The 13,515-nt window shown below is 40.6% G+C and overlaps 1 protein-coding gene across 1 annotated transcript in view; it reads right to left on the bottom strand.

The window, feature by feature from the left end:
* Positions 1 to 13,515, bottom strand: part of DCC (DCC netrin 1 receptor) — a 1,991,552-nt gene that overhangs the window by 1,722,162 nt on the left and 255,875 nt on the right. The gene's annotated exons all lie outside the window — the stretch shown is intronic.

Here is a 13,515-nt window from a genome sequence, read left to right as displayed (position 1 = left end):
GAGACATTACTAGAATGTTGATCAAACCTAATTCATCCATTAAACAAAATGGAGGAAAAAAATCTACCCCCCAAATTAACACTTAGAAGCCATAAGCAAGGAATTCTAAGTCCTATTAGAAATTCGATGGTGCCCTCAACCAAAGAGCAGAGTCAGAAAGGATGCCTGGAAGCAAATTTGTTTCAAGTTCATATAGTCTGCATCCACAGCTGTCAACAGATGGAAACTTTCCTTAGAATCAATAAAGTAAGACAGATACTGCTGTATGACATAAAGACCACTGTACCCAGAATCATAACTTGCCTCTATTTAGTTCTGCCTCTTACTCACTATGGGATACTAAGGGTAAAAACCTTTCCCTCTCCGGGCCCTGATTATATTATCTATTTGTGGGGGTTTCAAGCTTGTCTTTTTATTGCAGCCAACAGTATTATTCTTTGGCTCTCAATTTAAGTGTTAATTAAAAGGCAAACTATGACAAACCTAGACAGTATATTAAAAATCAGAGACATCACTTTGCCAACAAAGGTTTTTACAGTCAAAGCTATGGCTTTTTCAGTAGTCATGTATGGCTGTGAGAGTTGGACCATAAAGAAGGCTGAGCACAGAAGAACTGATGCTTTTGAATTGTGGTGCTGGAGAAGACTCCTGAGAGCCCCTTGGACAGCAAGGAGATCAAACCAGTCAATCCTAAAGCAAATCAATCCTGAATATTCACTGGAAGGACTGATGTTTAAGCTGAAGCTCCAATACTTTGGTCACCTGATGGGAAGAGTTGACTCATTGGAAAAGACCCTAATGCTGGGAAAGATTGAAGGCGAATGGAGAAGAGGATGACAGAGAGTGAGATGGCTACATAGCATCACCGACTCAATGGACATGAATTTGAGCAAACTCTGGGAGATAGTGAAAGACAGGGAAGCCTGGCATGCTGAAGTATATGGGGTCACAAAGTGTCAGACACGACTTAGCAATTGAACAACTCAATTTAAGTGTGTATTATGTAGACACACTTCCAATGTCGATCTAAAGTATTCAGGACTCTATATATACTTGAGCTGGTCCCAAAGTTGCATGCACACTCACCTAGTTAATCCTCAGATCATCTTTAGGGATGCCTAATGGTCTCTAATTTTTGAGTGCTGTTTTTAGAAATGTGTCTTTCTTCTTTTAGATGGTAGGCTGATGCTTAAGCTGACGCTCCAATACTTTGGTCACCTGATGGGAAAAGTCGACCCACTTTTAATTTAGTTCTAACTTGTCTAACTTGCTGACTCAGTAGAGACTTTAACTCACCTTTTAATTTTATGCGTAATTCTAAGTGTTTTCTGGGTAAACTATTATCCTAATATCCAAAGCATGTTTTCCCACGTGTTCTCTGAATACCCGCATTTCTCCTCCTGGGCAGAAGTAAGATACACGTCCCTGCCTTCTTGAAACAGGCATGATCTTACAGCGTGCCAATGAGCTGTGACAAGTGGTGACAGAGGTGGTCTGTAACTTGCTACATTATGTCCCCCTCTGCCATGGGTATACTGACCACGCTGTTGACAGTGGCTGCTGGGAGGCCCTGAGTTTGGGAGTGGACAAAGCAGAGCAGAACCTGGTCAACCAACAATCAACATGGACCATGAGAGTGAAGTAAACATTTGTCTGGTTAAACCACTGAGATCTGACTAGCAGAGCTCTGCTTCAAAAAGACAATCATTTGGGCAGGCTGGTAGAAGAAGGGGAGTGAGGGATAGGCACGAAATGCCTATCCCAATTATCTGAAACAGAGCGCTGTGTTGTTAAGGGGTTATGTTATGAGATTGCCCTGTGTTTGCCCAACAGCAACAAGGATGAAGGCTTTGGATGTTGTGAGATCACATACCCAACACTCAACTCTGGGTTGAGTCCAGAGAGGATGACGTTTAGGCAGATACCAAATAGTAAAACCATAGTTGCTTAGTAACAAGAATAAATTTAGGTACAAAAGAAACTGATTCTAAGATGCTCAAGAGGCAGATTACAAAAGGAGGCCTTGACTGAGTGCTGGGAACAAAGAAACCCCACTCTGGGTTTGTTTGACGGCTCCATTCCATGTGGTTTGCAGCTTTGCTATGCCTCAGTAAAGTGGTCATAATTTTTGGTTCCCCTCTGTCAACTGTAACCCACTGAGCAGTCTTAGGAAGCAGCCATGCATAAAACTAGCTAAAAGGGGGCAAGTTAGACTCATCAGAAGATATGTTCTTGATTACCAGCTTAATATTTCTTACGCTTACTTTGTGTCTCATAACAATGCAACAGCATTAATTTTCTCCCACCAATGTAAACACCATTAATTTCTGTAAGTTAAGCAAAGAAACACCATTAATTCCTGAAGTCAAAACAGAGGAAGCCACAAGATGCGGAGGCAATGCTTTCCTTACCAAAGTCAGCACCAAGGACAGTGCAACAATGAGGGCTGTGTGCTGCTTCTGTCAGCAACTTCCTACTTAGCCCCTGCAGCACCTGTGGCCTTCTTTGTATCTACCAAGCTAAGGATCCTCATGAACTATAACTAGGGTTATGGTACAGTTTGTGAGAGGAAAAAACTTGGGGCAGGTGTGTAACTGATATTCTTGCATCAGACAAATGTAATTAGTACCAAGTTCCTGGGCCTGCAAAATGAGGTTGTATGATCTGCATTGCAGATTTCCCCACCTGCTTCCCATACAGTACAGAAAGTGTAACTTTTTGTTACCACCAAGCATTTTCAGTTTCTAAAGAATTGCTCTATGAACCAGAGAATGAAGACATCACTAGGACTGAGGGTCTCAAAGTTGGCTCCATATTAAAATTGTCTGGGGAGCTTTTAAAAACCCTGCCTTCCAGTTGCAGTCTAGGTCAACTGCTTCAGCATTTATGGAGGACTGACCCAGGCATCAGTATTGCATTGTTTATATTTCTTAAACCTCATCCGGCAAGTGATTATAGTTTTAAAAATCTAATCCTGGGTCTTTCCCTAGAGATTTTGCTTTAATTGGTGTAGGGATCAGACTAAGTACCAAGACCTTATAAAAGCTTCCCTGGATGATTCTAATATGCAACCACCTTTGAGACCCACTCTTATGGAAGACAGAGACAAAGAGAAGTTGGAAGTGTTGCCTCTCTAACCCTTGCTTCTGAAGATAAGGGATAAAGGGCCCTTGAATGTTTACCAAAGCAAAGTGTTTCATTTAACCTATTGGATTAATTTTTTCATTATAAGAATTTACTGGGATATAAGTTGGACCGAACACTAAACCCAGGGATATGAAATACTAAAGAGCAAGTTCTTGGAGCTTGGAATCTAACTCAAGTATTACAATAATGTTTAGTAAGTGTGATAGAAGGGGTAAATTATAGCTTTCATAATGAAATATTGCCTCTACCTGAGAAGAGAATCAGAATAATTTTAACCCAAGCATAAGCTACCTAGATGTCTAGAAGAGTCAGGAGAAAACCAGTTAGAGTATGGCATTCTAAGCTATAGGAACAGAATGTGCAAAGTCATCAAAGCACAACTTGGCTAAGGCAGTTTTGGTTCCAAGTAGAAAACCTGATTCAAAAGTATCTTAAGAAAGAAAGGAAATATATGAGGAAGGAAGAATATATGAATGAATCATTAAACCCAAAGAAAAGAACTAAGAACTTCAATAGTCTCCCATCTCTGTCCAAACCAACATATTTCCTCCATTATTCTTGCACTGGCTGAACTTGACTATGCCAGATGGTAGTTTGCTCCTGACAACACGTTCTTACTTCTAGCAATCAGCATAAACCAACTGGTATCTTTGAGTCTCCAGTCCAAGTTCCTGGGAAAGAGGAACTTGGTCCTCTTGGGAAAGAGGACTGGTCCAACTTAGGCCAGGTGCCCACTCTCGGTCCAATCAGTTGCAGCCAGGGTCATATGGTACAAACAAGGCTGTCAAGGCCTTAACCCTCTTGGGAGAAATGAGGATACGATTCTTAACAAATCAGGCATTTGGTGGACTAAGCAAACACCCCTAAAGTTGTACGACAAAGATATGAGGCAATAAGTTCAGGTTAGGAAACTAAAAGCACTGCAGAAAGACCAGAGGACAGATTATACAGTGGAAGACAAAATTAAAGAGGATCTGACCTCAACCAAGTCTGGGAAAATCAATCAAAGTTGGGAATGTGAAGGATAATAACATCAATGTCCAAGTGGGTTTTATTCTGGTAATGTAAGACTGATGCAATTTTAAAAATCAGTAAATGTAATTCACCATATTATCAGACTAAAGAAGAAAACTATAGTATCATTTCAGTAGATGGAGAAAAATGTTTTGACAAAATTCAATACACGTTCATTAAAAAAAAAAACAAAAACTCTAACTAGAGACATGCATTGTACCTTATACTAATAACTCAAAATGGATCAGAGCTCTAAAAGTAAAATCTAAAGGTATAAAAGTGCTAGAACAAAGTATAGAAGAAAATATTTGTACCCTTGGATTAGGCAAAGGTTTCCTAGATACAATATAAAATCATTATCTATAAAAATAAAAATACTAAGTTTTATTTCATTAAAGCTAAACATTTCTGATATTTGAGAGACACTTAGGAAAATAAAAAGTCAACCTACAGACCAGGAGACAATATTTACAAAACATATATCTGTTAAAAGACTATACCCAATATATATAAAGAACTCTCATAATTCAATGACCAAACAAGTTGTTTCTTTTTTTTTTTTTAACGAGTGAACAACTCAAATAGATAATTCAAAGAAGAGCTAAGGGTAGAAAAATAAGCATATAAAAAATACTCAATGTCATTACTCATTACAGAAATGCAAATTAAAACTACAGTGAAATGCCACTATTCACCTATTAGTATGGCTAAGAGTTTAAATAATCAGACAATCACAACTGCTGATGTGGATGCGGAGCAACTAGAACTTTAAACATTGCTGGTGAGGATATGTAATGGCATAGACACTTTGGAAAACAGTTTGGCAGTTACTTAAAAGTTAAGCAAACTTATCATATGATTCAGCAATCCCACTCCTAGGTATTTACCCAAAAGAAATAAAAATATAAGTCACTACCCAGACTTATATTGAATGCACATAACAGCTTTGTTTGTAACCACCAGAAACTGGAAAGAACCAGCCTATATTAGTTGTCTGTTGCTGTGGCAACAAGTATAACAAATTAACACAAATTTAGTGGCTTTTAAAAATGCACATTTGCTATCTAAGTTTCTATGGGTCAGGAGTCCAGGTATGGCTTAGCTGCTTTGGTTCTGGCAAGGCTGCAGTCTCACTTCAAGGCTTGACTGGGGAAGACTTTGCTTCCAAGATCACTTACACTGTTGGCAGAATTCATTTCCTTGCTTCTCTCTATAACAGGTGTGGGGAGGGAATGGACCACAAAGCATAAGGAGCTTTTCTGAGTAATGGGAATGTTTCCTCTCGATTACAGTGGGTAGGTAAATGTGCACATCCTTCAAAACACATGGAAATATGTGACACACCGAGCTATGTAACGGTGAAGTTTTATTGTGTATAAATTACACCACAACAAAACTGACTTTAGAAAATAAAGGGACAGAGCAACAGAGAAGCTGGAGGCAGATAGAGCAGGTCCCTTTGATCTGGTTCCCAGCGCATACTGCCCTGGTGGGCAACCCTGGAGAAATTTCAGGAAGGCCAATAATATAAATTATGTATTAGTACTATTCTAATAAGCTTGCTAAGAGGAGACCTGCTTATTTTAGGTTAAGTTTCAAATGCTGCTCTCATCATTAAAGTACGTTATATATGGACAGTTTGACATTGCCTAAAATGAAAGGGTTGATGCTCCGATGAGCCCGACTGTTAAAATGAAAGCCAATTAGATTACCAAAGAACAAAAGTATTTGTTCAGAATTAACTTCATCACACAAGTCACAACAAAGCCAGACACAAAAGAGCCTCACTGAAGTCATCTGCATGGTATCCTAAATCTGCACGCAGGACTGAAACCATAACTCTACCTAGCACATTTCTCTACCAGGAGGGGCAGGGACAAAAAATGGAGTAGAGGGCTTATGTTCCTGGACTCAGATCATCTCTCTGACCAAATGTCTATTAATAAACCCCTGCATCTGTAATGTGATGCTAAGAATTTACCTATTCTATCAGTTGCAAAACAAACTGAGACACACCAGAGAGAGGAATTTTGACTTTGCCAAAAAAACACAATGAGGGCCATTGAAGGCTTATAAACATGGGGATGGAAGAAAAGGATTTGTGTTTTAGGAAAGATGACACTTCAAATAGTATGGAGGCTGGCCTTCAGTGGGCAACACTAGAAGCAAGAAGGGCAGATAGGATGCTGTTACAGGACTCCAGACAAGAAAAGATGAATGAAGATTGTTGCAATAGGAGGAGAAAGGAAGAGAAATCTGTGGCTTTCTTTGGGAAGTAGAGTCAAGAGGTGATGGTGAGAGAGAGATGATGAAAGCTTATGTGTGTGGCTTGAGTAACTTCATGGATTCTGGATTAAAAGGGAAGGAGCGATTGAGAAATTCATGTTGGAGGTGCTAAGAATGAGGAGCATTCAGATGAAGGTTTCTGGTAGGCAGGCAGCTATGGTCTGGAGTCCAGGTAAGGAGACTGTGTTAAAGAAAGGCTTGATGCTAAGGTACAAGGGCAAGTGGAGCCTGTGTGAGGCCACCTATATAAAGGGCACAAGCTATACTGAAGAGCTTGGGTAGAGAATTCAGAATAAAGAAATGGAAATAATCATGAACGAAAGGAAAGCTGCTTGGCTAACAGCATTCTTCACTACTTTCCTTGAACGTTGGCAGGTTTTGTTTTTCCCTCTCAATTTTTCTGGTTCAGGAAAATGGAAGAATACATGATAAGGAAACACTGCTCAAATCCAAATGGAGACGGAAATTATTCCAACTGGGAGAAGGTAGAAGAATGATTCGGTAAGAAGAGACTAACAGTCCTTAGAGAATCTCAGCACAGGTCCAAAAGGATGGTGCCTTTTCGTGGTGTCTGTAGGAATGCTAACTTCACACTCTAGTTGACCCAAACCTGGAAGTCACCCAAATATCTCTATGCTGATTAAAGTTTACTGTGGGTTCTGTTTCTTTTATAACCTTGTGCTGCCTGCTTGCAAGAGGGAGCCACCACTCATTTACTGGTGAGGAAAATGACAGGCTTTGCAGAAATATTTTAGCTGGCCTCAGCATGCTGTGCCGGAAGGGGACTTGATCAACCATCCAGTTCATCCCTTTGTTCTCGAGGGAAAACAGCAGTTACCAAGGCACATGCAACACAAGTCAGTGATGGGAAGAACTACTGGGAAACGCTGCCTGGCGGGTGAAGCACTGATCTGATGACCTTGAGGAGTCCAGGGCGGTCACCACAAGCCTGCAACTGGCTGGCTGAGCTTGAACAAGTCACTGTCTCTGGCCCCAGATTTCACACCCATCAGGAAGAGGCTTGGCTGGTTTTGATAATAAAAGTTCTGTTTTGCTTTGTTTTTCCTGGATCTAAAATTTAACTCCTTGAATTATTTTTAGTTGGTTGCCTTCTTATGTGATATAATATCTCCACCCTTAAGATGACTGATACAAAGGAGATATAAGTTCCCAGCCAATATTTTTATATAAATATATAAAATACATTGTGTCAAAATAGCTTAGGGATGTAGGTTGGGGAACTTTCACGATATCTAAGCTAACAAGCCAGAATGGGACCAAAAGTAGGAAGTAGTGACCCACACAAATTTTACAGTGAGAACAGCTAACAGAACTTTGCATTATCAGTGAGTCTTTGGGAAAAACTGGCTCTTAGCTGGCTCATTTTGCAGTCTTCATATTTGTTAATTATACACATTACATTATGTCCATTTAACAATAATGTTGCCGCCATAGGACACTGTGATGGAGTATTTCTAGTAATTAAGTTACAGTATGTATTAACAGTTCCCTGCTGATCAAAATTAACACCAGACTAAACATACAGCTATGAGAATCCAAAAGATTAGGATTCTAACAAAAGCCTCTGAAAAAAAAGATTGACATACCAATAAATATTTATTGAGTATTAGATACACATATATCTTTGTGGTGGGTATTACAGAATTTTTAATTTGTTTGATCCTGAAAGGACATTTTAATAACACATTTCAACTTTTCAAATTGGGACCATTCCTATGCTTACCATGGAAGGTAATTTCTGCTCCATTATCAAGAAGTACATGAGCAGTAAGGATCTTATTATACTTAGATTACTCTTTGATAAAATATTAGACATTTTTATCCAAGATACTAAGTTCCTGCTTCAAAAGAAGCTTTTTTTTTACCCTCAGCAATTCAATTTCTATTTATTCCTGTTTCCTTTCTTTTCTTCCTATCAGTATATATAATTTTTAGATGACTGTAATAAAAATATAGGAAAAAAAAACTTGCATTCTTCTTTCCCAAAAGCCTTCATATTTAAAAACGTTCTTTATCAACAAACCAGAATACAAACAAGCACTTGGAATCCCCTCTTGCAAATTCCTGTTTTCTCCTTGAACAAACAGTTTGTGCCTCTGCTTCCCTTCGGGGCTGCCTAGCTCTTCAGGGCGGTGCTGACATTTGCTTTGCATGTGGTGGAAAAGCCTCACGCTCTCTGTCTGGTTTTCTGCCTCCCGTCAAAGCCCCGCAGGCTGATGCCCAGCACCGTTACAACCGCAGTTAAGTCATTAGACAGCGCCGCTCCCCAGGGTCCCAGCACCACCCCAGGGACAGGCTACCGAGCAGCTGCCTGAATTTCCAGAAATGTTTAAAAATTGCTCCTCGGCCTGGCTTCACCGGTGACGCCCCAGTAGAAGGGATTGCTCTGAGCTCTGTGGTGACCCACCCTTCAGAGGCCTCCTCCCCACCCTAATCAGGTTTAACCCCTTGTCAGCCCAGCCTCACTGTCCAAGACTCTGGGCATCCTCTATTGACAGAGGCCACAACCTCCCCTCCCAAACAAGAAGGCAATTTTGTGTGTGGATTAATTGGCTGAGAAGGGCTTCCTCTGTGGCTCAGGGGTAAAGAATTCACCTGCCAATGCAGGAGACCCGGGTTCGATCCCTGATCTGGAACAATCCCCTGGAGGAGGAAAATGCCCACCCACTTGAGTATTTTTGCCTGGGAAATCCCACGGACAGAGGAGCCTGATGGGCTGCAATCCATGAGGGTCACAAAAGAGTCAGACATGACTTAGAGACTAGATAACAAACAAAGGGTTGAGAAGTAGAGGGTGGGAGTCTCTCTACAGAGCTGCACAAAATTCTAAGCTGCTCTTTTAATGTTTAATCTCTTTTTTTTTTTTTTGCTACACTGTGCATCATGTGGGATCTTAGCTTCCGGACCAGGGATTGAACCCACGCCTGCTGTACTGGGATCACAGAGTCTTGACCACTAGGAAAGTTCCTAATATTTGAATCTTTAGCACATAACTGAACAAACACTGGCATGACTGCTTAAAACACACACAAAAAAAACCCTCAACCAAACAAAAAACATTCCTTCAAAGAAACACTGCTCTTTCTTTATGCAACTCTTTGAAATTCTGAATGAGTAAATGAAATCTGGTCTTTAAACCCCCATTTCTTGGCAATTAGATGATTCCAAGTCTACTCTGGGGAAAGCATAAATGTTAACAAGCCTTTTCTAGAGTTAGTTCTAATAAATGATGTAGAAGGAAGACGAGACATGGACTCAAAGGCCCAAGTGTGGTTCCCATGCCAGTGTTCATGTGTGTGCTCAGTCGTGTCCAACTCTGTGACCCCACGGATTTGTAACCCGCCAGGCTCCTCTGTCCATGGAATTTTCCAGACAAGAATACTGGAGTGGGTTGCCATTTCCTACTCCAGGGGGTCTTCCCAACCCAGGGATCTAACCTGCATCTCCTGCGTTGGCAGGCCTACTTCTTGCCAATTGTACATATGGGCAAGGCTAATTCATCTATCTGGTACTTGGTTTACCCAACTCTAAAATAGGAACAGGGCTGCTGCAGAAATTCAACAATATAATATCAGAAACATAGCAAAATTGGATATATACACCAAGTCAGAAATAACCTTTCCTGGCCAGCCCAGTTGCAGGGGACCTGGGTAGCCCTGGTTTCATGCCACTCTTGGCCTGTCTTTCCTGCTCCTGCTCTCTGAGGCTTCCCGGGTCGATCTGTATGCATGTATATTTCTACTCCTCCACAACACTATTATCAGTTTCATCTTTCTGTTGTTGTTGTTTATCCCCCATAGCACCAACCGTAATCCTTGCACCCAGCAGGCATTCAATAAATACTAATTGGTTGATTGATTAAACTTGAATTTTAACACCTTCTCAGCACCTTCCTCAATCAGAAAAACCCTTATGCAAACACTAAAACCGTTTACCCAGAAAACATGAGTTTTAGGAGATCTTTGCTTCTGTACAAAAAGCTCTGACCCTGGAAAGGAAAGCATTTGGGTTCATATTCTGGTTTCATCACATAGTGAATGACCTTTGGAAAGTTACTCAAACTGAGTCTTAGTTTCCTTGTCTTCAGTGGAGGCAATAACACCTACTTTACCAACTTGAAGAATTGTAAGAATTAAATAGATTAACCTACTGAAAAGCATCTGGCATATCACTGATATTAAAAATTGTAAGATTACATTAAAATATCATAGCATAAATATATAATATATAAATACCAATAATAAATTGCTTCTAATCTCTCATTGGTAGAACAATTTTAATTAAAACAAGACATATATGGATATTCATCATGTTGTCTCATTTAAACAAGGGTGTGCTATGAAATTTGGCCAACAGCTTTAGAGAGGAAGCCCAGAGTTATGGGAGACCCTGAAGCTACTGGTACATATAAGCAACAAGTTGTCAAAAGTGTCTAGAGTTCTCAAAAACACTGGGTGGAAGGTGGACTTCATGGAGTCTCAGTTGGTAAAGAATCCACCTGCAACATAGGACACCTGGGTTCAATCCCTGGCTTAGGAAGATCCCCTGGAGAAGGGAATGGTTACTTACTGCAGCATTCTTGCCTGAAGAGTTCCATGGACGGAGGAGCCTGGTGGGCTATAGTTCATGGGGTTGCAAAGAGTCAGACATAACTGAGCAACTTTCACTGAAGGTGGGTAATCAGGCTTCTTTGGATAAGTTAACACAGCCAGCAAGATCACTCGGAGAAGGCAGTGGCACCCCACTCCAGTACTCTTGCCTGGAAAATCCCATGGATGGAGGAGCCTAGTGGGCTGCCATCTATGGGGTCTCACAGAGTCAGACACAACTGAAGCGACTTAGCAGCAGCAGCAGCAGCAAGATCACTGACTGCTGTCAACAAGTGTTTCCTTTGGGAGTTAACCTTAGGAACCTGAGCAATAACATTGCAATCAAGATTCAGTGTCTGCAGAGCAATCTTTAACACTAGAGAATCCCAAAGAATGGAATATTTGAATTGAAAAGGAAAAAAAATGGAGCATTTATTGGCTACCTGCTGTTTGATCCTTGTTCTAGGCACATAAAGCTCTCTTTCCTTAGTTGATTTCTTATATCCCAGGTAAAAGAATTGAGATCCAGAGAATTGTTAAGACTTGCCTGACATCACAGTGAGAGCTGATATCCAGGCCAGGATTAGGAATCAAAGACTGGTAATGAAGTCTTGAGCCCACATCCCTTTCACAGTCATCTCTTACCCATCAAGCAGAAAAAGTCCTGTTTGGGAAAACTCCTGTTGCACAATGTGGACAGAAGATGGTTCCTCCCTTCCTCAGCATCATGAAAGGGTCCTGAAAACCTGGCAACTCCCATTCATACCCCCACCTCCATGGTTCTCTAAAAGATTCCACAGCACTTGATGTAACTTAAAAATATGGGGCAATGAATAAAATCATAAGGAAGAAGAAAATCTAATCCCATGCCTAACTTTCAAACTGAAAAAAAAAAAAATTAAGACCCAATAAAGCTAAGTCATTTACCCAAAGTCACACAAAAAGACAGTAGAAATATGGTCCCTATTCTGGGACCCAGAATCCAGTGTCTTTTGGGTAAGAAACCAATAATTTTATTTTTTTTTCCTGTTATCTGTTACATTTTGGAAACTACAGATCAGTGGTGCTCAAATCAAAACAAACATGAGAATCATCTGGGTAGCTTCTTAAAGGGTAGAAGAAGGGGGCTCATCCAAGACTGTCTGATTCAGAGATCTGAATTGGGGCCCAAGATTTTGCCTTTCTAACAAGTTTCCAGTGACATCGATTCTGCTTGCCCAAAGACTCCAATTTGAGGACCCCCTTTGTAGAATCGATGCTGGTTTCAATACTTTCATGCTTCATACTGAAGTTCCTCCTTCCAATCTAGTAGGGCATATAAATTCTTATCTAACTTCCTTGGGGTTGCAAATGTGGAGACAAACACTCCTGGACCAGTGTAGCAAAGGTATGGACTCTTCCTGGCAAATTTTTGGACATAACCTGGACATTTGGTGGCAGGACCTTGGAGACAAAGTGATCCTTCATTTTATCTATTCATATTCTTTCAGAGAAGCCACCAGCATCCTGTCCACATTATAATGCACCTTGTTGTTGCTGTTCAGTCACTAAGTCATGTCCAACTCTTTGAAACCCCCATATACTGCAGCATACCAGGCCTCCCTGTCCTTCACTATCTCCCAGAGTTTGCACAAACTCATGTCCATTGAGGTGATCCATTGATAATGCCAACCAACCATCTCATCCTCTGTCACCCCCTTCTCCTCATGTCCTCAATCTTTTCCAGAATCTGGGTCTTTTCCAATGAGTTGTTCTTCGTATCAGGTGGTCAAAATATTGGAACTTCAGCATTAGTCCTTCCAATGAACACTCAGGAATTATTTCCTTTGGGATTGACTGATTTGATCTCCTTGCTGTCCAAGAGACTTTCAAGAGTCTTCTCCAGCACCACAGTTCGAAAGCATCAATTCTTCGGGCTCAGCCTTCTTTATGGTCCAATTTACATCCATACATGACTACTGGAAAAACCATAGTTTTGACTAGATGGACCTTTGTAGGAAAAGTGATGTCTCTGATGTACCTAGAAAAGGTTAATGTTCGTATAACCCTGTAGTGAAAATAAGGGCTCTGCGTGGCCAGAAGCAGTCTTCCAATGTGGCTGGAGAGATGAATGTTTGCTTCTACCACAACAAGGTCATGGCATGTGGTTGGGAAGCCCTGTTGCAGAACCACATCCAGCAGGACAATTGAGGCTTCAGCACTAAGACTAACCTTGTAAACATAGAAGACTGTGCCAATATTATTGGTTCCCTTCTTACTAATGATAGCAATGGAATGCCAATAATAAAAGGTAACTAAAATACAAGAACTTTGAGAAAGGAGAAAAGAAAGAGAGTCATTCAGAGGGTAAACATCTTTGCCAAATAATAACTAAGAGTATTAGAAATCAGGATTCCTTCCAAGTTCTTAAATTCTATGCCTGAATCATAAGATATTGCTTTTTTATTCAATAAGAACA

Source organism: Giraffa tippelskirchi, chromosome 14 (assembly GCF_054371585.1).
Source record: "Giraffa tippelskirchi isolate mGirTip1 chromosome 14, T2T-mGirTip1v1.2.pri, whole genome shotgun sequence".
Classification (NCBI taxonomy): Eukaryota; Metazoa; Chordata; class Mammalia; order Artiodactyla; family Giraffidae; genus Giraffa; species Giraffa tippelskirchi.
Note: the sequence above shows the minus strand (reverse complement) of the source record. Positions and strands in the feature narration are given on the sequence as shown.